Source organism: Ambystoma mexicanum, chromosome 8, assembly GCF_040938575.1.
Source record: "Ambystoma mexicanum isolate Mex_15411 chromosome 8, UKY_AmexF1_1, whole genome shotgun sequence".
In the NCBI taxonomy this organism is placed as follows: Eukaryota; Metazoa; Chordata; class Amphibia; order Caudata; family Ambystomatidae; genus Ambystoma; species Ambystoma mexicanum.
Genome location: NC_090929.1, coordinates 626,230,670 through 626,255,882, shown reverse-complemented (window position 1 = coordinate 626,255,882; position 25,213 = coordinate 626,230,670). Strand labels below are relative to the sequence as shown.

At 46.3% G+C, this 25,213-nt stretch overlaps 1 protein-coding gene and 1 non-coding gene across 13 annotated transcripts in view; one reads left to right on the top strand and one right to left on the bottom strand.

Moving 5' to 3' along the window:
• The window catches only part of EIF4G3 (eukaryotic translation initiation factor 4 gamma 3), a 4,880,525-nt gene that overhangs the window by 3,428,636 nt on the left and 1,426,676 nt on the right, over positions 1-25,213 (top strand). The window lies entirely within an intron of this gene.
• LOC138474979 (U6 spliceosomal RNA) lies at positions 11,718-11,828 on the bottom strand. The gene has a single exon (XR_011269186.1). It is a non-coding gene; the product is annotated as a U6 spliceosomal RNA (small nuclear RNA).

Here is a 25,213-nt window from a genome sequence, read left to right as displayed (position 1 = left end):
AGATACCAGGTATGATGACATACTCAGTGTAGCTGAAGGCAGGAATCCAAGAAGCAAATGCCAAGATACGGAGTGGAAGGGTATCAGACCCTGGGAGAAAGGTAGGTAAGGGAAGGTATAGTAAAGAAAAGATACACAGGAGTTAGATACAACCGGAAGGGACTTCTGTGCCAAGTCAGGGAGAGGAAAGCAGGAATGCCCCAAGTAGTCAGAAGCAGCGCTGATCCACCACGGCGGAGCGGAAAGGAACAACCCGCCGTAAGGCAGCACGCCGAAAGGGCAGGAAGGTAGGATTAGCAACAGGGGCTCAAGGGAACGCAGAAGCGGCGAAGCGCCTCCGCGCCCGTTAAAGAAAGAAAACACCAGACAGAAGGGCTGCGAGAACAGCCGATAGCGAGACCAGCTGGGAAGCTCCTGTTCATGGACGCGGAGCACAGTGCGAAGAAGCACCCTCGCGGCCGGAGTAAGGATGTAGAGCGAGGGAAGAACAGGGAAGCGGAGAGGCACCGTCCCAGAATCAGCGGCGGCAACCTCGAACAAAAAGTAGAAAGTAGCGAGCACGAAGACAACAGTAAAGGTAGAGGAAAAGAGATACAGGGAAGGAACAAGGGGAATAAAGACTAGAAGAGTAATACACGGGATGGCGATAATCCAAAAGTCGGAGCGTTGAGAGAGTGAAACAACAGATACAACGCGCCGAGAAGTGGGCGGAGCCAGATTATATAAGCTCCGGCGCCATGTTAGGTGAGGACTCGACCGCTCACCGCCGGAACCGCCAGCGATTCCAATGTTTACAATCTTGGATCCTGACAAAAACAAAGACAGAAACACTAGTATGAATCATCAAGAGGACCATGACCTTAAATCATAGCCATTCCCAACAGACCTAAGGACAACAGACAGAGAGGGAATGGAAGCACTACACCACGAGCCCCAACCCAGTGGGTGAGAAACACAATGTTTCATCATTACACACTGTCCACCTAATACACAGTGGGAAGCACAATGCCCCATCACACATAAATTACAACCAAACATCCCAAGGATGTTCACCCAACAGAAACCAAAGAATCAACGGAAAGACAGTCATGACAGGAGGAAAATAAACAACTCAATACACAGGCTCACCAAGACGGAAGCACTAGAACGCCACATCAACACCACTCCTACCCTGAACCTTTCAAAACCTCAGCTGACCAGTGTCACACTAGATAACAAGAGAATAGAGATATCACCAACCCAGTCCCACACCCGAAGAAAGGTGAAGACGCTCCTATCCATCCAAACAATTACACAATATGATACAGCGGGGTCAGCGCAGCACCAACAAAGCGAGGCGGCCCATGAGGAACCAGCATCAACCCAACCCACAGGGATACAACTCTAACGGAATCAGAAGTACCTGAATCAGGACACAGACCCCACTAACCCAACCCTCAATCTTCTGCATACTTAAAACACACAAAGCCACACAACCAGCAATCTGCACGCACTTTACCACACCGCATCAACAAAATATAAACATCACCTACAGCACTCGAGGTCTCGCCCCATCCGATACTAGCACCAAAGCCCAGCACTCGGTGTATACCGAGCTGAAGCTGCCAACAGCACATCACCTCTCCCACTCTCCTGCTCCCCTCCTCCCAACTAACCCTACCCGTCCTTCCTGTTTACAGATCCGCCAGAGCGTCTGGGGACCAATTCCATTGGTGACGGTGCGCTATATATGTACCATTAAAATAACATAACATAACATCCCTCCTCCATTGTCTGGTACTGCTTTGGGAGTCTGTCAAAGATGTGGACTACGTTGGAGGACACAATCCATTCGAAGAAAAAGTTACTTAACAACTGGTAACCTTCTTTCGACTGGATGTTCCTCCAATGTATTCCACATCGCCCTCCCAGCATGCCCCTGCACAGAATTTCCTATGCTATTGCAGCTTGTGTTCCCTCGAGGATATGTGCAGTCAAGCAGGCATTGTGTACGAGCATTGAAGAATGGGAGAGGGTGCACAGCTTGTTTCTTTTGATTTTGAATAGATTAGTATCTGTTGAGTATGCTTTTAGATTTTACTTCAAAGGGTGCAGCCCATTATACCGTGTCACCGTGTGGGACACTCGTTATGTGCTGAAAGAGAAAGGACCTAGGCTTAATTGCCTTCGGTGTGGGCTGCACACCTAAATTCCCCCAATAGGGTTAGAACATTTGTTTTTAGAATATAAATGACAGTAAAGCCATCTTTGATAAAGTTGCTTCAAAGTGCTTTTATTCTGCAAATTTCAATTCGATTTCTCATTTAGTTAACGAATGGTTAAACTTCACCAATTCGTTTTGTGCTGATACAATGGCAAATAAAAATAAACTAGGGCTAATGCATTTCGGAATGGTAACATTCCTTCCTCAGAGCCAGGTTAAATGTACACGAGCATACAAAAAAATCTTTCTGTTAGAATATTTTGAAAAACATCAAATATATATGCATTCAGGAGAACAGGGTACCCACAATTGACAAACACGTACATGTAGACAGAGAGAAGAGAAGAGAACATTGTCAGTGATTTGTAAACATTACATTGCATTAATGCGTTCTTTAAAAGACTATTATCATCCGACATTCAAATTGCACTTCCGTCAAGGTTTACATTAGATCTATTACTAAGTGTCTTCTGGTCAAGTATTCTGCGGGGATAAGGCAGGACATTTTCATGTTATCACTGACCTGAAACGGGTGGCTTCAGTACATGCCGTTCAAACGTTCCTTCTCAGAACGCTGCAAAATGAAATAGTATGCTGCATTTAGTCACAATCACTCGTGGTTGCTTCTAATACGTGCCTGTCTGTGTGAAAGCAGAGCGCTTACCTTGTGAGTGTGTAGCTCGCTCGAGCGAAGTAACCTCCGACTGCGGGTAGCAAGAAGGCTCTGCTTGCGTCTGCGTGTATATGTGTAATGTTGTCATGGTGATGTAAATCTCAAAATGGCGGATGGCGGGTGCATGAAGTAGCCATACTAGAGTGGGCAATTAAAAGCAGTGTTAATGCTGGTGTATGGTAACTCGATTGCATAAACACGCTGGATTGCACAAATGATCCTAATAGAACCGCGATGCCCTCTGTTCTGATTGGTGAAGTAAATAAAATATAGTGCTGTGCGTTACATGAGGTAGTCAGGGGTCAAATTATGTTTTTGTGTGTGGTTTATAATAATGGGTGGATACTGTGTTCCCAGGTGTTTACATTCTCAAGAGTGACATGTCTAAAACACAGGTAAGTTCAATGTGTTGTAAAAACAGATACAATTATAAAAAACAGTTAAGATCGAACTCATCGTTCATTCCTCGAGTTGACAATGATTCCAGTCTATCAATCCAAAAGGATTCTCTTTGTTGTCTCTTCTTCTTAGTGTCCGTGCCAGTATTTACAATGACTTCTAATACCTGAAATTTGATCTGGGAGATATTGTGCTTCTTTTCATTGAAGTGTTTAGCTACTGCTGAGTGGATGTTCTTATTGCGAATGCATGACTTGTGTTCATTCAGGCGGATGCATACTTTTCGTCCTGTTTCTCCTACATAGTACTGTCCACAGGGACAACATATGCAGTATATACAGTTCTCCGTGTTACATGTGGCGTGGCATTTTATTGCAATTTTTTCCCCTGTGTGCGGATGCAACACAAAAGCTCCTTTTATGATATTGTTGCAATTACTGCAATTCAGGCATGGGTACGTGCCAAATCTTTTGGTTGGACTTCTTCTTGGTTTATCGTCGCGTGTGTTGACGAGTAGGTCCCTTAGATTATTGGATCTTTGATAAGCAAATGTAGGTGGATCGGCGAACAATTCTTTGGTTCTTTCATCTTTAGTCAGGATTTGCCAATGCTTATTAATACACCTTTTGATTTGCATGCTCTGGCTGGAAAATTTGGACACGTATACCAAAGATGGTGATGTCTTGGTATCTTTAGGAGTCAGGGTGCTTTCTCTTGTTTTAGTTGCTACCTTCTCTGCTGCCATCTTAATATCCTCCTCCGGATATCCACGGTCTTCCAACCTCTTACTTAGTTTAACTAGTCCTTGCTCAAACTCTCTCTGGTCGCTGATAATTCTCTTGAGGCGAAGCATTTGTCCATAGGGTAAATTTCGTAAGGTTTTTTGAGGGTGAAAGCTCATCCTGTGCAATAAATTGTTTCTGTCTGTAGGTTTAGAAAATAGAGTGGTGGTGATCTGCTGCTTGTGTACTTTGACTTGAATGTCCAGATAATGTCTCCCAGGGTTCCCTATCTCAGAGGTAAATTGTATCCGGTGGTCAATACTATTAATGTATTGTAGAAATTCGTTTAATGTTTCTCTTGTGTCCTGCCATATACCGAAGATATCATCGATATACCGTACCCACACTTTGAGCTTGTCTTTCCACTCTGCTTTTTCTAAGATGTTTGTCATTTCAAAGCGATACATGAAAGCATTGGCATACGATGGTGCCATGGTTGCGCCCATGGCTGTGCCAGAAGTTTGGATGTAGTAGTCGTTCTTGTATCTAAAGTAAGAATTTGTGGAGATGAAAATCAGGAGTGACATAATAAATTCTTTAGCCGCCCCTATGTCGTCTTCTTGTAGAAGGAGCCATTCGACCGCTTCTTGACCCATGTTATGGGGAATGCTCGTATAAAGACTTGCCACATCGACGGTGAATAGGATGTCTTGCTCAGATAGTTGTGTCCTTTCCAGAATATTAAGGAAGTGTGTACTATCCTTGACATAAGTTTGTGTTTTTTGTATTAGGGGATTGAGAAAGTAATCGATATAAGTTCCTAGCGGTTGTAATATGCCTCCTGTGGCCGCCACTATTGGTCTCCCTGGCGGGTTTGTCAATCCTTTATGAATCTTTGGTAAAAGATAAAAGTGTGGGATGGTTGGACTGGATGTCTGTAGAAATGCTCTTGTTTTCTTTGTAATCATTTCCCTCTCTTCCGCCTTGTCTAAATGGATTGACAAGTTATTGCTGATATCTTTGGTTGGATCATGTTCGATTCTTAAATAGACTGTGTAGTCATCCAACTGTCTTTTGCATTCCTTTTCATAATCTTGTGTGTCCTGTATCACCAATGCTCCCCCCTTATCTGCTGGTCTTATGGTGATGCTATCATCAGAATATAGATTGCGTATCATTGACATCTCTCCTCTACTCAAATTCTACTTTTGTGGTGTTCCATATTTGATTTTTTTCAGATCTGCGATTACCATTTTCTCGAATATGTCAATTGCAGGTACACTAATAGGTGGAATGAATGTGCTTTTTGGTTTAAACTCGATAAAATCTGCGTGTACGAGCATGTCACACGGTAATGGAGGAAAAAACATAAACTGAGGCTACGGCGCTGTGCGTCCTATTTATAACATCCGGTGACATCGCCCTCAACAGAGGCCTTCGAGGGACATCGACCTGACACCATTGATGCAGGACGCTCTCTGCCGAAAAATTTCCGAAGTAGCCCAGCTGTGGACATTACATGTCAAAGATGTAGAATATGTTGGAGGAACAACCAATCGAAAAAAACGTTACCAGTTGGTAAATAATCCCAGATTTGCCCTTAACATATTTAAAAAAAAAACTGCATATGGGTTCAAAACTAATCCAATACAATCAAGTGAAACATTTCAATATGTCCAAACATGAACGTTCCGCTTTGGAGACATTAATTATTTAAGAATCACCTACTGACTATCAAACCGGCAGACAAAGGCAAAGCTATTTTTGGAATTGACAGTTAAAATTACATAGCAGAATGCAAGCGCCAGTTACAAGACAAGGATACATACAAGAAATTGGACCTTGACCCAACTTTCTTAATTCAATCAAAAGTAAGGGATTTTGACAAATGGAGAAGACATGATTGGATTAGCTGCAACTCTCACAGACAGCTGTTCAAAAGACATCCAACAATCCCAGTCTTCTATTGCTAGCCAAAAATTAATTAAAATCCCCCAAAACCTCCTGAGAGACCAATCGTAGCCCAGATTGAGTCTGTCTTTGAGGAAATATGTCATTCAGAATCCACACCATTTTAAAGACACCACAGACTTCGTTAAGAAATTAGAGATGAGTGAACTTGAAAATTACCCTTATCGACTTCTAGCACTAAATGTGACAACTTCATACCCTATTATCCCACATAAGTAAGGGATTAACTTAATACAGAAGGCACTAGAAAAACATAAAACTTCACAAGTCCATCACAGGCTCTTCCGTGATCTATTGCATTTTGTTCTCCACAACCGTTTTTTTTTCAGATTAAACAGATTGATGCTCCTTTAATTTGTTGAAAACAATGGGGGCACATTTTGCCCCATTGTATGCACATTTATTTATGCCAGAATTGGAAGATAATGTCATTTTGCAATCGGAACAATGGTCAGATGCATCAGTTATTTTGATTCTGTGGTAGGGTTCAGAAACAGGGCTATACAATGTTCTTACATTTGTTAATGCCATTCATAACTTGATAAAATTCACATCATTGCCGAATCAAGCATTACATATTTAGGCCACAATATGATGCTAGCACCAGAGAAAGAATTTCAATTTACAGTTCATCATAAACCAACTGACAAGAATTCAATTTTTTTTTTGTTTATTTGTTTTGGTTTAATTTTAAACCTTTACAAAACAATAAATGAAAACATTTTTACACTAATTTATATAACAATTTTTACACAACATTTTATACCTTATTGATACATATATATCTGAATTAAAAAGTACTTAAATTTACATAAAAAAAGAAATATTTACAACTCCTCAAACTTAAATTTCTTAGAGTTTAAGGCCAATATAAAGTGATAGCACATATTTGCATACTTGGTAATTCTACCACCCTATTGACAAAAGAGTTGTACTCTGTTATGATTTGGGATTTATAAACATTCTACCTAACAGTAGTTCTAAGATTTAACTCAATTCGCAAATGTTTTTGAGAAATGCTATTGCACGAATACTTAAGACAATCAAATTTCCAGGCAACATTTGGTACCAAAGATGTTCTCTATTGACAGAACATATCGAATTAGCAAATTGTTCAAAATATAAGATTCTTTGAGTAGTAAAAGCAGGGCAAATGAGTATAATGTGTTCCAATGTTTCATCAGTTCCATTATTCTTGCAAAATCTACACCACTTCCACGTTTCAGAGAATTTACTCCGAATATTAAGTATGTAATTTGGATACATCACATTAATTCTGAAACGCATATAATTGTTACGTTTTTACTTGGACGCTTCAAAAGATACCCCTCCATTTCAGGGAAAAATTTCCAGAAAGAATGGGCCTGACAGTACATTTTAGATTTTAGAATAGTGGTCGTATTATATTGCCAGTCATTACCTTTCAAGATTTTCTTTATCTTTACCGGATTAGTAAGTAGCATATCAATATATACCCCTAAGTTTTGAAGTAGATCTTCAATTTCCAATTTATTCCTGAAATCACTTGCGTTAACAGCACCCGCAATTGCATATAAGTCCATATCATTCATTGATTATGTATTTCCTCCGTAAGAGTACTCTTTTTCCATAATACGAATGATTTCCGAGATTGAAGTCCGAATTTGTATCTGATGAGTTCTATTGGCACACACTTAGGGAGGAAAAACAAAATCCCTCTCCATATTATGCCCTCCACCAACTTCAGATAGTCCATCAATTCAAATGCGTAAATTCCATACTGTATAATAACCTAGGTAACACTTTCATTGTATAGAATTTTCTCAATGGTTCCATGGAGAATTTACCATATTTTTTCTCTATTATGTGCATTTGCTGCAATGTTGTTTCAGCTTTTAGCTTCAGTTGGTTTTTAATCAGAGTAATCAACCCTTTTCCAGAGAAGTAGTAACCCAAATATTTTAAGGCATTATGGCATTTTATATGTTTGCCCTCACAGTACCATGTATAAGGAAGTTGACTCCTGTTAACTTTACCCAAACCTAAAATAATAGTTTTCATAGGATTGATTCATAAATGTAACTCAGTGACAAATTTCACAAAGGCATTAATCAATCTTTGTTAACCAACTTTAGTACTGTCTAATAGCAAAAAATGGTCCGCATAGGAAATCCATCCAATGCAGACATCTCCCAGTTTGGGTGAAACAAGACCCTTGTTTTCCAGTGCTCTATTAGCTCCACTCACATACAAGTTAAACAGGGAACATACAGCCCTGTCTCAGCCCATTAGAGATGATGATTTCAGATGACAACAAACCCTGTGAGTTTAAACGAACTTTAAATTTTGTCTCTTAGTATAGTTCAATAATTATATCCAACGGATGTTTAGGCATACCCAGATCTCTCAACTTGGCCCATAAATTTGGCCCGTTCACCATGTCAAATGCCATGCTGAGGTCCATTGAAGCGATAAAGATTGGATTTGCACCTTTCAACAGTGCCTTTGTCTGCAAGCTACGTAGTACCAATCCCCCACAATCTTTACCTGTATTTTTCTTGAAGCCAATTTGTTTAAGGTTCAGTATGTTATTTGAAGTAATCCATTTCAGGACATCTTCTAGTACCATAGACGCAAAAGAAATTTAGTCTGGATCAGCAATAGCAATCGATCTGTAGCTACCAGGAGTACTATAGAGAGTCTCCACAGTTGGGGTATAGTTTTAGTATTTAGAACATCACTGTAGAGAGTAAACAATACTTTGGCCCAATACGATGTATTACATTTCAGAATTCTGTTAGATAAAATATTTGGGTCCGGTGCATTGGAATTTTTAGATCTCTTAATTAATCTAGTTACAGTAGCAATTGAATTGTCCAGTGACCATTCTATACAATCCGAATTATCTCTAATAAAGACCTCAGCATTGCATCTGTATATACTAGAACAATTATCCAACCACACCCTTTCAGTAATTGGATTTGGCATCATTTCCATCTGAGTGTGTTCCAAGTTATTAATAAGGTTCCAAGTGTTGGATATATTATAGCCCTTCAATGATTTCAACATATCTTTACCATCAAGTTGGAACCTTCTACCTCTATGACCAATTACCCAATTCTTGTATCGCTGCTTAACCTTTTTGATCATATTCAATGTGTGAAAATCAAACTTCCCTTTCTTCAGGAGTAGCCGCACCTGTTTCCGCATAGCCATTTTATGGTCATGCACCTCCGAATCGCTAATATGTTTGTGATTTATCTTTATATTCCTACATATCACAGAGTTACCCTCAACACCCTGAATAACTTCGTTCATATATGGAGTGAAGTTGTTAACAGTGTATCTCCACATATGTTGTTCTAGCGGCGATGTATCATACTCCTGAATCATTGTTGAAGTAAACCTGACTGTTTTGTTGTGTGTCCATTTCATTCTATTACCTTTAGGATTAATCAACACACCTTTAGCATGATAGCATCCAGTCCCTCTTGGAGTATTTTTGCAAAGTCAATAGTTCCCTCCCTTTGTAATACGGGTAGCCATATTAGTTATTAAAACATCACCAACTGTCCAATTTACATTGCAATCTGCATTTAGATCTCCTGCTATAATAATTAGGCCCTCTTCATTAGCATAACACCACAGATCGATCTTCATTCCCAAGTTGTTAAGTTCTTTCTCAAGCTGGTGATCAGAGGCCTTTAACCTAAAGGTGTCATGGACACTGGGCTAGAAACACAGACCCTGTACCATCAGGGGACGAGGGCAAGGGGTGACACAACTTTTAATTGTCCCTTTGGGACAATACAACATAGGAAACCCAGCTGGACTCAGCCCTGGTGCCTTTTGCACCAGGCTCATGAACACATTTAAAACTGACACACTGTATTTTGTGCAAAGTACTTTATTTTCCTGCAAGAACCAACCTGTGTGTTTATTTGGGTGTGGCCACAGGGGAAGCTGGATTACATGTGCAGCATCCTGTAGGAGTGCCAGGGTGGGGCCGGTGAGTCAAGGCTAATGGGCATGGCCAGAGCTAGACTATTTAAGCCCACCCAGTCTTCATGCAAGCACTTTGCATTATTCTGCACTGATGGCAGCGTAACGTTCACCGCCACCTGAGCGCATCTTACCTTGTTTCCAGCTACCTGCCTCAGCACTTACCTTGGAACCTGCTTTCATCAGCACGCATCATCGTTGTCTCTGGCATTCTTCATCCATCTCCAGACCTTCAGAAAGCAGCGCTCCAACCCCGACATCGTGGCACGGCAGGCAATTAATCCGAAGAAGGTGCCTGCAAGGGAAAAAGAGAAAGACAAGTTTAGAGTTCATTAAGGCATAACGTTTAAGGTCGTGCATTTGACAAATCTTCACGCTCAACCTTAAACCAACACTCACCTTCTGTCGGAGAATCGTGGACTCCATTTTCGTCCAATTTGGCCTAGCTTCATGCACCGCAACTACTGCAGGGCCGCATTTCATCTGTTGGGAGTAAGCATAGGATAGACATCATTAAAAGATATGGATAATAATCAAGAATCAACATCACAATACTTAAAAGCCAAAAGACACTTACCATCAGAAAGGTTAGCCACAGCTGGTCTGGGCTGCCACGTACAATGGGCCAGTGAAGGAACTCGGTCCATCAAGAGCGCCCCTGCAGTGAGAAGCAGGACGGAGAGCTCATCATCATTAAGCAACAGGTGAGACTGTATGGGTCAGCGCATGCTCACCACACTTTGTGAAGAAGGGTTCCGGTATGACAGCAGTGAGATAGCAGCATTCTCACAATCTCATATATCCACGCAGGAGCAGTGTCATCAACTGTCGCAGCCAGCAGCATATGTGCAGCGGAAGAAGCCTGACAAGTGCTATCCACTTCCAGGGAGGGCTGCAACCGTGCCCCAGCGTCCCCGCAGAGACCAGGTAATCGTAACAAAAGGTCACCGTTAATATAGAGTTCAAAATGGTCCATTCATCCCCTTTCACAGCCTGAATTACCTGTTTGTAAGCAATTAAGTCGTCTCTTAGGTCGTCCCTTCACACCCCCTATTGCACATAATTCTGCCATGTGAAAACCTTCCCATAGAAGCTTACCTCGGGGGCCCAGGTTTCCTGCAATTGGATAAAATCGTAGGATATCTCATCCATCAGTTTGGCATTATTAACTAGATGGAAATAACCCTGGGAGTTCCAACTTAGCAAACTTAGTTTACTTAGAGTGCTAGAGAGGTTTCCCCAATTCCTTTCGGCTGTTAATTGAATCTCTTAATGATAGGGCTAGCCATCTCCAATCTTGTCTATCCAAGTCCCCCAGGGTGTTACAGTTAGGAGACTCTTCTTTTGCCACATGAGCCGACCACTCAAGTTTCTTCTTATCTACCTCTTTCCCTCCCCTCCAAAATGATGGAGTTTTGAATGGGAAGAGGTCAAAACCTCTACACTGTAGCGCTTCCACCTCCTTCAGCAACAAGGATCTCACCAAGGGAGATGGTATGACCAAGCGAACAAAATCATACCTCTGTTTGTGAATAGAATCAACTAGTAGAATATCCGCTGAAGATATCAGGGATTGTTCTGGAATAGCAGAAAAGAGGGATAGGAAATAGGGCCCATTTAGCGATTGTCGATCCCCCTCATGAAACAAAGATGTCAAAATTAAACTTGGCTGTTCAGGTAAAGCCGGTTTCCTTAAGTCCTGTTCCATATTCACATAGCCCATATATTCATGGATTTAGCTTCAGCTTCTCTACAAACTTGAGTATCCTGATTTGTATCGTTATACTTTTTTTTTTTTTTTATCCTTGCACAGGGGCCATGCTAATCTTCTCTGTATCGTTCCAATTTTAGTATATCTGCTGCACATTTCCTTTGACAGGGGTCCTCTCTGACAATATTTTTTGTACAATTCATGTAACAACTTCTTCGTTAAAAGGTATATTGCTCTGTCCTCTATCAGTCAATTCAGTAGTGTTACTCACCTCTGTGTGGTCTTGAATAGTGATCCATAGAGGGTTCAGTCTCTGTAACAGAGTAGGTTAGATATTTATTGTTCACTTGTCTCCGCTCTTCATGACCCAAACCAGTATTCACTGATTGAGTCGGAACTCTTCTTTTCAGTATTATCGGATCTAAAGTGGTGGTTACTAATTGCACTTTCTTGTCACCAGTACTCAACAATGTGACATCTTTTTTAGAATCCGATATCCAGGTGCTACCATTCCCTAATATCGATGTAACAGGTCTAGGAATTGCTGCAGAGTTTTTGAAAGTTTCAAAAATATTGTTCAGACTGTATTCTAATGTTTTAAGTTGCATTTCTATATTACCTGGTTCTTTTTTCTTTTTCATCACATCTGTCATAGTTTCTTCACCCTCATAGTATTCGCTTTGATTTGCCTGATCACTTTTATTTAATATTTTTGAGGAACAACTATCTTTTTTTTAATACATGTGTAGGAGTATTTAAAAACTCCATCTCTTCTCTTGCTTCCACAAATGCATTTTTTAAGCCCTTTTCTCCAAGAAATTTCCTAGAAGACTTATTCAAGTTTTTAGCTTCAAGCTGTTTCTTCTGTTTCATCATTTTTTTCCCTGTTTTTTAGATGATTTCACTTTGTAGTTATCAGCCTCATTCGTCCCATCTACCATTTTAGCGCTAATTGCATTTCCGTCAACAGCCTTATCTACAGAGGTCCCTTCTTTAGTTTTGTCTCCCGACATACATTAATTTGGTAGCGATTCAGTGATCTCTATGACTTCACCCAATGCTGGTAAGGGGAGCGTTGATTCTCCAGCATGGGGTCTGGCATGGATTCACATGCTCATGAATATTCCCCGTCGTCAGGCTGGGAATCCTCGGTAAAGAAAAAACCAGTATCAGTTTCGTTTCTGATCTGTCTTTCGTAGTAATAACCAATCACTGGTCTCTGCGTCATACTGACCACAGCCAATGACTGCCCTCTACCTAAGCACCGCCTCTGGCAGCCATCTTCAGATTTTTACCGCACGTTCATGTGTTGGGATCCTCGTGCTATTGCTCTCGAGCGTTAGTGCTATTTTTTTGCGCTTTTTCACAAAAACTTCGATTCTTTCGGTCAAAAGAGCCTCAAGCTCCACCGATCCTACATCCGATCAACGGGGACCCGTGTCGGATTCATCTGTGCCCCTCAAGGGTGAAGATTTCGTCGAGCTACACTTCGGAGGACTCCAGAAGCTTCTCAGGCCCGGTCTCGGAGATGGCCCAGGAGAAGGGAAGCTCGACGCCCGGAAAGCTGTTCAGGGCCTGCCCTGGATGCCAGCTGCAGAACGTCTTCAAGGAGGACGAACACTCTTTCTGCCTTTACTGCCTTCATGGGGACAAGACGCACGTGGAGAAGGACTGTGCGTTTTGCGGCAACATGTCGGAACGGACCATGAAGGACCGCCATCAACGTCTCGCCAGCTGGCTGGAGGGTAAGAGCCCGTCTGGCGAGAAGAAGAAGAAATCTGAGCGGTCTTCTAAGACCTTTGAGGGCGCCCCGGCGACGGGGGCCCAACATAAGGCCAAGCACCGCGAGTCCGCTGGCACCGGGAGCGCCGAACGGTCGGGCTCTACGGGCGCCAGGCAGGGCGCACCCTCCCCGGCACCATCAACCACGAGCCAACGCTCTGGGTCGGGTAAGAGGAAGGCCGAGCACCCGGCGAAGCTCCTGGAGAGGCCCCGGTCGAGCTCTAAGGCAGAGGAGGAGCGTGGCAGTGCCCCCTCCCTCAAGGATAAGGCGGTGAGCGCACCTAAGGTGGTGAAGGCCTTGATCCATTCGACCAAGCCCTCTATCGAAACGGTCGCGGCGGCCCTGGCCCAGCCTGTGGAGGCTGCACCAGTGGTGGCGGCCTCGGGGCCCAGAATCTCCCTGCCTCCTCGGAGGGAGTCTTCTTTTGTGCCCATCGATGGAACCCCCGTGAAACCCTCCGTGGGGAAGAAGAAGGGGGGGCAGGGCGTCGTCGTAGATTCGGCCTCAACCTCAGAAGAGGAGCTGATCGAGGTCTTAAGCCACGGCCTAGGCGTGGAACAAGACCAGCCCGTCGGAATGGGCCCCGACGCAGGTGACGACGACGACATCGTCGAGGATACCGACGGGGCCCCTGCTCGCCCGTCGGATTCCCCTCTGCCAGCGCCGCAAGACAACTCAGCGGCCATTTTGTTGGCTATACAGTCCTTATGCTCCGAGATAAGGACGAGACTACCGTTACCGACGGAGGAACCTCTCCCGTCGGGGGATCCAGAACCGGGACCTTCTGGTGTTCCCCCTACCAAGAAAAGAAGGATCCATCCACCGCCTCCTTTTCAACCGTCGCGCCCCGTCCAGCCCTCCTCCCCGTCCACCCGAGGGGATGATACGGGGACTGACACGGCAGCGACGGGTACGGACGACGAGGCATACGACGAGGATTTTCCGTCGTCGCCTCCCACCAGGGCTTCTCCGCCCGACGAGATTGGATCGTTCCACTCAATGATCGCCAGGGCATCCGAGCTTTTCCAACTCTGCCCTGAGGAGAAGAAAAAGGAAGGCTTCCTTTACCAACGGCGCGAGGCCAAGAGGAAGACGGTCCTCGCAGTGCCTCTGTTGGACGACATTTGGGATGAGGGCCTTTCCCTCCTCAAGAACCCTTCCACGACGCCAGCGAAAAGAGACCGGTACGAGAAAAAGTACCGGGTCCCGGACTCGGCCCCCCTATGCCTCCGGGCGCAGCCTACCCCGGACTCCGTCGTCTCCGCGGCAGCCAGGAAGAAAGCGGGGGGGGGTGCGGCCTCCACGTCGACTTCCCCGCCGGACGGCGAGGGAAAGAAATTGGATGCCATGGGACGTAGAGTCATCTCGTCGGCGGCGACGACGATTAAAGCGGCCAACGCCTTGGCTATCGTGGCCCGCTACGACAGGGAACTCTGGTACAAGATAGCTCCCCTGCTGGATTTTCTGCCGGACGACAAGAGGGCGGAGGCCCTTGAGATCCTGCAGGAAGGTGAGGTGGCCTCGGACCACGCCATCACCGTGGCGACGGACATCGCCGACACTGGGTTCTGCCAGATGGGCAACGGCGTTTGCCTTCGACGTCGTGGATGGCTCAAGGCTACGGACTTTCGGCAGGACGTCCAGACCAGGGTCCTGGACATGCCCTTCGACGGGAACAACCTGTTTGGGAAGACAGTGGACGATTCCCTTCAGGCCATCAAGGCGGATACTGAGACGGCCCGGGCCCTTGGAGTACTGCAGCAACGGCGGACGCCCTTTCGGAGCGGCGGAGGCAAGGGCGCCTCCAAAGGTTCCGGCGGCGGTTTCGCTTCCTACCGTCAAGCGGCCCGCTCGTCGTCGCAAGAGGCCTACAGAGGACGAGGCAAGTCTGGCGGACCCCGCCGTCGTCGCCAAGGAGGCCAAGGCGGCAAGGCCGCGTCCAAGCAGGATTGAACCGGCCGTGGAGTCGGGCCCCCACCGAAGCACCCCGGTGGGAGGCCGGCTGGCGGGCTTCGTCAGCGTGTGGGAGTCCATCTCCACCGACCGTTGGGTGCTGGACGCCCTGGCCCGGGGCCACGCGCTCGAGTTTCAAAGAAGGTGCCCGCGCGTCCCCCCCGTGGCCAGGAAAGAACTTCACGTCCCTCAATTTCTCCTGGAGGTAAAGGCGATGCTCAGAAAGGGCGCCATCGAACTCGTCCCAAAGAGGCTTCGGGGCTCCGGAGTCTACTCGCGATACTTCCTCGTGAAGAAGAAGACGGGAGGATGGCGCCCCATCCTGGACCTGCGACGCCTGAACAAGTTCATCAAGGCGCAGAAGTTCCGGATGGTCACCCTCCAGCACGTCCTGGGTCACCTGGAGGAAGGAGACTTCCTATCGTCGTTGGATTTGGAGGATGCCTACTTCCACATTCCCATCCTAAAGGGGCACCGAAAATTCCTCAGATTCGTGGTCCAAGGGCGTCATTACCAGTTCAAAGCCCTTCACTTCGGACTACGGTCGGCACCCAGGGTTTTCACCAAGTGCCTCGCACCGGTGGCGGCGCAGCTGCGCCGCGAGGGGATTCACGTCTACCCCTACCTGGACGACTGGCTCATCCGCGCCAAGACGAGGGAGCTCGCCGTGGTCCACACGGCAAGGACCGTCCAACTCCTCACGGACCTGGGATTCTCCGTGAACTACGCCAAATCCCACCTGGTGCCCGCGCAAGTCGCACTGTTTCTAGGAGCGAGGCTCGACACAGTGTCCCTTCTGGCCTCCCCGTCGGAGGAGAGGACCAGGACCATCTTGGGCAAGGTGCAACGGATGTTGGTGGCCGACGCGGCCAAGGTGAGGTCCATCAAGTCCCTCCTCGGGATGATGTCTTCCTGCATCTACCTCATTCCCATGTGCAGGCTCCGGATGCGCCCGTTGCAAGAATTCCTGGATGCGCGCTGGATCCAGACGACGGGCAGCTTCGAGGAAAGGATCAAGCTCGACGAGAGTTTCCGACGAGCGATACGGTGGTGGGGCACCCGCGCGCATCTGACGGCGGGCATGGACTTCCAGACCCCAGCCCACCAGGTGACTGTGACCACGGATGCCTCCCTAGAAGGGTGGGGAGCGCACACCGGAAATCTGCACGCAAGGGGACTCTGGCTCCCGACGGAGAAGTCCCTGCATATCAACGTCCTGGAGCTCCGTGCAGTGTTTTGGGCCCTCAGGTCCTTCCTTCCGTCCCTCAAGGGCAAGGTGGTGAGGATCTTCACCGACAACACCACCACCATGTTTTACATCAGGAAACAGGGCGGAACCAGGTCCCCAGCGCTGTCCAAGGAGGCGCAGGACCTGTGGCATTGGGCCGTCGCCCAAGGGCTTCTTCTGGTGCCGTTTCATCTGGCAGGGATAAAAAACACCATCGCCGACTCACTCAGCAGGGAGCTGCGCTCGTGCCACGAGTGGGAACTACGGCAGGATCTGGTGGATCGCCTCTTCCGACGGTGGGGCACACCCCAGATCGACCTGTTCGCGACGGTGACGAACACCAAGTGCCGGAGGTTCGCCAGCAGGTTTCCCCAGATGAGGAGCATGGGCGATGCTTTCTCGTTCCCCTGGGAGGGCCTGTTCCTCTACGCGTTCCCTCCCTTGCCTCTGCTAATCCGGCTCGTCAACCAGCTCAAGAGGTCACGGTGCAGGATGATCCTCGTCGCACCTGCGTGGCCGAGGCAGATATGGTTCCCGGACCTTCTGGACTTGTCGGCGTCCCCGCCAATCAAGCTGCCGGCGGACGCGGATCTACTCTCCAGGGAAGGAGGCGCCATCCTCCACCACGACCCGAAGTCGCTGAACTTGCAGGCCTGGCTCCTGCAGCGCTAGAGTTTGGAGGATACGACATACCGGCCGATTGCAGAGAGGTTCTTGCAAAGGCCAGGGCGTCCTCGACTCTTAAATGCTACGGACACAAATGGAAGAGGTTCTCTGTCTGGTGCCACGCACAGAAGATTAACCCTCTACAGATTACGGCTCCCCAAGTACTGCCGTACCTGCTGACGCTGGCCAAAGCTGGTCTGGCACACGCGTCCATCAAGATTCATCTTGCTGCGATCTCCCGATACACCAGAACCACGGGCCGGACGTCCTTGTGGTCTCATCGTCTGGTGAAAGAGTTCATGAAGGGACTGTTCAGATCGTTCCCGCCGGTGAAGGCTCCGGCCCCGGCGTGGGAGCTCAACGTGGTGCTGACCAAGCTCATGGGACCTCCGTTCGAGCCTCTGCACTCGGCCCCGTTGAAGTTTCTATCGTGGAAAACAGCTTTTCTCGTGGCCATCACCTCCGCACGACGAGTGGGAGAGATCCAGGCCCTTTCCTGCAAGGCCCCGTACTTGACTTTCCACGACACGAGGGTAGTGCTCAGGACGCACCCCTCCTTCATGCCCAAGGTACCGTCGGACTTTCATCTCAACGAACCCTTGGTGTTACCTGTGTTCTTCCCGTCGCCTTCGTCGCCGGCTGAGAGGACTTTGCACTCGCTGGATGTAGCTAGAGCGCTGAAGTTCTATGTGGACCGCACGAAAGGTTTTCGGAAGACGTCACAACTCTTTGTGAACTTTGGACCTGTCAATCAGGGGAAGGCTCTCTCGAAGGCTTCCATCTCCAGATGGCTCTCCGGCTGTATCATGTACTGTCACCGGTTGGCAAACCGACCGCTGCCTGGCCGTCCGAGAGCCCATTCCACCAGAGCGATCGCAGCTACCACGGCGTTCCTATCTGGTGTGCCCCTGCTGGACATATGCAGGGCTGCTACGTGGAGGTCGACGCACACCTTCACGAAATTCTACTGCGTCGACCGGGATTCCAGGGAGGAGTCCAGGGTCGGCCAAGCAGTGCTGCGCAACCTGTTCGCCTGAGGTGAGCCTGGTGAGGAGGTAAGATGCTTAATGTTGAGTTGATGTGATGCTTAATGTTGAGCCTTTGCCACCTCCCGTGGTTGTGCATGTGTGTACTGCTATGTATTCTTTATTCATGAGCATGTGAATCCATGCCAGACCCCATGCTGGAGAAGGAACAAGTTACTTACCTGTAACTGTTGTTCTCCAGCATGGGTCTGGCATGGATTCACATGCGAACCCTCCCGCCTACCCCTCTGCGGCTCTTCACTTGGTCATACTGCCACTTCACGTGCTTCCAAATCTGAAGATGGCTGCCAGAGGCGGTGCTTAGGTAGAGGGCAGTCATTGGCTGTGGTCAGTATGACGCAGAGACCAGTGATTGGTTATTACTACGAAAGACAGATCAGAAACGAAACTGATACTGGTTTTTTCTTTACCGAGGATTCCCAGCCTGACGACGGGGAATATTCATGAGCATGTGAATCCATGCCAGACCCATGCTGGAGAACAACAGTTACAGGTAAGTAACTTGTTCCTTTTTTTCTGCTCCCTCAAACTTATTATTAGCATTGTACGTTTGTTTCTCCGAATTGTTGTTGACAATCAAACCTTGAAATGATTTGCATATTTTAGTGGGTAGCTGGCCAAATTCCAAAGAGAGCTTGTGCACCTCAGTCTGTTTACGTAATTCATATATAATTAGTCTTTTAAATATACCCAGCATGGTTGAAAAATCCGATCCCTTCTCATTCCCTTTTCCCTCGTCAGCAAATAGGTCAGTATTGCTAGAGAGGCGTAATAGTTCAAAGTCACTAGTTAGAAAAAATGTTGGCGTGTCAATAAATGAGTCACTAGGACTGATGCCAGCCGCCTGCATTGCTCCATTAGCATGTGGGCTTAATTTAGATTTCTCCTTGAATATTTCGTTCTGAGGGTCTTCCATAAACAGTGACTGAGAAACGTCTTCACTGTCCATTGAACTATTTTTAGTACCCTGTGTTCATTTCAAAACATTCGAACATGCCTGTGCGCATTGCATGAGCTCCTCCTCCTCTTCACTTGGTAGTGGCAGCGCCAGAGCTGCTGCACACGCCAGACTTGCTCGCTGCGTGTTTATTGCAGCAAAAAAATCTGCCCCAGAGTCTTTACTCATTGACAGCATTTTCTTTTTTAGTTAATATAGTTAATATAAGCTGCTACTTATTAAGAGACAGTGCGTTGTGTTCAGAGAGCACACAGCGTAATTTTCCATAATGCAAAAAGAAAGTTAATGTACCGTTAACAACCACATACATGCCAACCCTCCCGATTTAGGCGGGAGACTCCTGATTTTTCAGTGAAAAATAGTACTATTTTTCACGTTCTCCCGCCTAAAATAAATCTTTGCCCAATACATTCCTATGGGAAAATCTTTGTTTCCCGATTTCTTCAGACGTAATCTCACACACAGGTCGGTTGAAATGTTGGCATGTATGCAACCACGTCCCCAAAAGTAAGATAAAGCACAGAGTTTAGGTTATACAATTCACTCATGTACTCTTCGGTAACAGTAAAGCTAGAAAGCAGCTCCTGGCCTCGGGCCCGACACCCGAACAGCCAAACAGCCTTACACTTAAGCTGCACACTTCTGGTGCGCGCGCACTGGTGCGTGTGCACCTGGAAACTAATAGGCGCTCTAGGCGCAGGTAAGCGGGAGCGCAGAGGCACAGTTGATCTAAATGCGACAAGAAATGTAGGTTAGGCAGGAAAAGTCCATAAAAAGTCCATAAAGAAACATGTTCTACAAAGGGCAGAGAACACAAAGTTGAAAGCCCATGCTTTACTTGGTCAATGTTCGCAGCAGTTACGCGTCTTAAACGATGTCCCAAGCTTCTTCTTACGCATGGGGTCTGTTCCGCAGAGCTCAGAGCCTCAGCCAAACAGCCTTACACTTAAGCTGCATACTTCTTTTTTTTATTGTTACAACTAAAAATCATTTTTTCACAAATACAAAATCAATGAAACATGTCCATGCATACAGTCATGAACAAAATCTAAAATACCTCCGATAACTTTACTTTATTATCCAACAAATCAAAATACCCTTAGACAGAAAAAAGAAATATATTTATACCATATTATTAGTATTTATAATGGGCATTTTCGATAAACCCGGACAACTTCAAAACCCATATTACATTTAGTCAAAGATGTTTCATGGCCTGCTATCAGCCTATCCCAGAACATATCTGAGGTAAATCGCCCCTTTGACGCTACAAACTGCCGAAAGTAGCTCAATCTTACATCCAGGGTACCCCCACATTCCAAAATAAGTGTTTTATGGACTGCTTACTCAGGTCCTCACAGCCAGGGCACAATGTTTCTGCATCTTTTGCTTGTCCCCATCTAGACAACACCTCCCCAGTATGAATCAAATTCAAGCGAAGTCTTAAAAAGTTTTGACTAATTCTCCAATCTGGAATTCTTTATTACATTAGGACTAATTTCCTCCTAGACACCTTGTGCAGAATTTGCATAATTCACAATTCTTACGAGCTAAGCGAATATGTTCTGACACCAATGAATTTCAGAATTTAGCCAGTCATTTGCAGATTAAATTCATGCCTCAAAGATGCCCCTGATCCGTGGTGGAACAAGCGCATATTAAAGTGACATTAAAACCATGGGAGGAATTACTACAATACAAACCTAGAACATCGGAAGAATCAGAATTATTTGTTCCTATTACAAATGGACCAGCATCACATCGTTATTGAATTGATACATACTGTGATGAATACTGCCGAGTGATCACTAAACCCCAGCCTAAAGTCTCCTCCCATGTGACCAGGGGAACGCAGCTGCTACCTGATCCTAACCCTGGAGGTGGTAAGATGAGAGAGGATCACATGGAAGGAGATGGCAGTGATGGGGAAGGTCGTGACTACTCTAGGAGAGACGTGGTATTCATCTTCTGAGGGTGAGATTCCCATAATTCCCAAATACCGAATGTCTTGCTGTCAGTGTACACGTCCCTCCCATATAACTACCCAAAGCACATGCTGTGAAAAGTCCTCTAAACAGCATAAGGTGGGTAACTTTGGATTTCAGGAAATAACTTTGACAACCTCTAATTGTTGTGATTCCGTCTTAAATAGAGGTCCTAACCCCAAGAGTCAACCACAAACCCTTATCACAATCTCCCCTAACTTTGACAACTCTCAGTTCACGAAGCAGTTAAAACTAACAAAATATTAAAATACCAAATCCACTATGGAGTTCAGGATCCATAATGCCTGTGGTACTGGGACGAGGAAGAGGTACTCAGAGTCCAAGAGGATTAAAGGTGCCATTAAACATAATGAGCAGTCTAGTTGTTGTAGTGTGAGGCACCTTAGCGGGACATTTCAATTCAGGAATGAGTTGCAGCTGAGGGAAGGCGACGCTGAAGCTGTAGTAGATGCAGCATATGGTCGGAATGCAGGGCTTGCTGTAAAAGCAGAAGGAGCACCAGCTGTAGCTGACGTGGAAGAAGGTTAGTCGCAGTGCAGAGGGTGCACAGCAGGAAGCAGCATTGTGGACAGCTATGGGAAGGAAAACCCAGCCATATGGGATACGAGCTCCCAACATGCCGTGACCCTATCCTGTAAAGAAGGGGAAGTGGAGACCCCACAGAGCTGGTGCTCCACCAAAGGACTGTGCTCACTGCGACAGTCGTGCGGGAGCTGGCAGCAGAGCAGACAGATCACAGAAGATCCACCACAGCTCCAGCGAGTGAAAAGGAGACGCCAGAGAAGACCTGCGGGTTGGCCTGAAACTACAGGTGACCCCGGGGCGCTCCGAATAAGACAATTAGCAGAAACTAATGTTTTTGAATGCCGAACAAGTAAAGCAAGACAAAGGCAGCAAGGGCACAATCCCGCTTATATGGGACACCAATTGGGAGAAACGTGTAACCTGCACTGCTAACCGCCAAAAGGCTACAGAGGAGTAATACAGAGGCCACAGGGGCGCGATTCCCCTTTAATGGAATTCCAACTTGGGGAAATCTGTAACCCACATTGTCAAGGGACTATTAAAAGAAGCAGCCATTGTTCAAACCTCCTCACATAGGATACTGGTGTGGAGAATCTTGGTACAAATATTACCACTAAGCACAATGGTGTAACGCTCACCTGATTCCCGCAGAGGCGCCGGTCTTGACTGGGTGAATGCCGTATCTTCAAAGGTGATGTGTAACACACGGTTGGCTCTTTGGGCTGGACCTCTGTGCACTGTATGTCTGACTCGAAGAGTAAGATGTCTGCAGATAGAAAATATGGGATTAATGAACTGGGGTTATTGGGTGCCTCTCTCCTCTTCCCTTTCTCTTCTCCTGTAGAACCTCAAAGGTTAACACCCTCACCTTAGGTAAGTGAACGCCGAGCTCTCCATCTGCCTTGGGGTAGGGTGCCGTAACCAGTTTCTTCACTGGATAAGGGTGCAGGCCTCTTGACCTCAGAGGACTGCTGTCCGTCGTTAACTGCACGAACGGTAAGTTCTGGGCACTTCAAATGTCTTAAAAGTATTTTGTAATGTTATCTCTTGTTTTGCAGGGTTCCGGCGATGGCGGATGGCGGGCTGAAGAGAGTTGAGGATCGAACCCGCGTGAGGAATAGAAGCGCCTGGAAGCACGTAAGTAAGCGCTTGTAGCCTGCTTCACGATGCGCCCTAACTGTCCCTTTTATCTTGCAGGTACAAGTTCGGAGCTTTAGAGAAGCTGAAGGGTGCTGGAATACCCACTGGATTCGGCGTGGGAAGGAGTAATGGCACGTGAGTAATAAAGTTGCCCAATGTCTTTAAACGCACCTTCTTTTGTCTTTCAGATCCGGGATGCAGCGCCGAAGGCCTCCGGAGCGTGCAAAGAGCTGGTAAGCTTTTGTCTTTCAGATGCCGGAATGCAGCACGAGGCGTTGGTGACAGCCGATGGACCAGGTAAGAGATGCGCTGCCACTGAAGACCGTAGTGCTAACCTGTTCTTTCTTTGTCTTTACAGGTGCTGCTGAAGACTGGATTCCAGGATGGTAAGCCTTTGTTCCCTTAGGCCCAGGATCAGAAGCAGAAGACACGATGAGCGATCTGCTGCAGAGAATGCAGAACAACGCAAAGCAAGATTCATCCATCGGGTGTGGTTTAAATAGCCTCCTGTAGTGCTTAGGTGTCTCCTTCCACAGCCACGCCTAGGTAAGAAAAGAGTTCCTGCTTTCCAGAAGAGTTCCAGTGTTCTGAACCTAGGGAGTGGCTCCTGCCCCACCCAACAGGAAAAGTAGTCCCAAACAGAAGAGGATCAGGGGTTCAACTGGCAGGTAAGTAAGCAGCATGGTCTGCTGCAGGTAAGTCCACCCAAGCATTATGAGCCCGGCGCTTCCAGCGCTGGGACTGGGCATCTTTATGAGCCTGATGCCACTGGCGCCAGGACAGGGTCCAAAAGGTCCCAATTGGGACTGGCTGGCACTCGGAACCGGGGTTATGGGTCTGCTTCCAAGGGAGTCGGGCAAGTCCTGATCTTTTGGAAGCAGAGATCATGACAAATGGTAGGTTTAGGAGTTTTCATCCTGGCAGGTGAGTAAACCAGTGAAGGGACCAATAGTATTTAGTCCTGGCTGGCGAGTATACCAGGGAAGATGATGATTTGAAGTGTGTTTGTGGTAAAAAGGTGTGGTGGAAATAACTTGTTAACTTATCACCTTTTTGACAAACTGTTGTATCAACAAAAGTAGTTGCTGTGCTATCCTGACAAGTGTTTCCTTTGAGGAATAAGTGTGATATGCTAATAATTGCTTGACATTCTGAAGAGAACAATTGCCTTAGTTTATGAACTTATGTTTTGAGAGAGACATTTGCTTTACCAAGAAGGATACTGTGGAGAACAACAGTTGTTTTGATTTGTGACCAAACATCTGTGAAAGAGACATTTACTAAGTAGAAGGATGCATTAAATGGAAAAGACTTTTTATGTTACGCTGAACAGAACTTGGTTGAATCAGAACTTTTCTCAGGGTATTTTTCTAAAACCTTTAAGTTTGACTTGGTATATTGCTTTGTTGAACTGAAAACAGCCAAACATTCCTTGTATAATTTTGTTGTGTGTATAAGAATGAGGGTTTCGAGACTTTTTGGACACTAGGTAATTTTTCTTTAGTTTTTGTTTGGCTAGGCAGGGGCATTCTTGTTAGGATAGGAAAAGATAGACGTTTTAATGAAATGGCAAACCTTGAGAAAACTATACATTTGTGTCCATCTCGCATTTTGACCCCCACAATACACATTGGACCATACTACAAACAGAACCTTTGCTGCAATATATTTGTAAATCAGTTCCTAAAATTGCATACAAAATACAAAGAAATCTTAGAGAACATCTGGTACTTGCAGACATTTTTAAAGGTATGGACCATCAAACATATTTAAAACGACCAAAAACACGACCTTCCCCTGTCTAAATTTCATGCATTGCATTAATGTAACACCCGGAAACATACTATGGGCCTCATTACGAGTGCAGCGGTAAGGGGTTAACGGCATGAGTAAGGATGCCGGTGCCGTTAACCCCTTACTGCTGCATTCCGAGATCCCTTAGCGGGTGCCTCTAAGTCCGGCTGGTAAAACCAGCCGTCCTTAGTGGGAGCCGCTAAAGGACCAGGGAACTAATAATGGGCACGTAATTTACGGGCCCATTTTTAGCTCCCTCCCCATTCCCATTGAGCCCTATGGGGGCTCGAATGGGAATGGGGAAGGGATTTTTGAATGGGGACTTAACGGGTCCTCCAAGGTTGGAATGACCCGGTAAGTCCCCTTTCAGAGAACCAGGACACGACTTTGGAGGCAGCCATGGTGCTAATAGCACCATGACTACCTCCAAACTCGTAATGACCCCCTATATCAT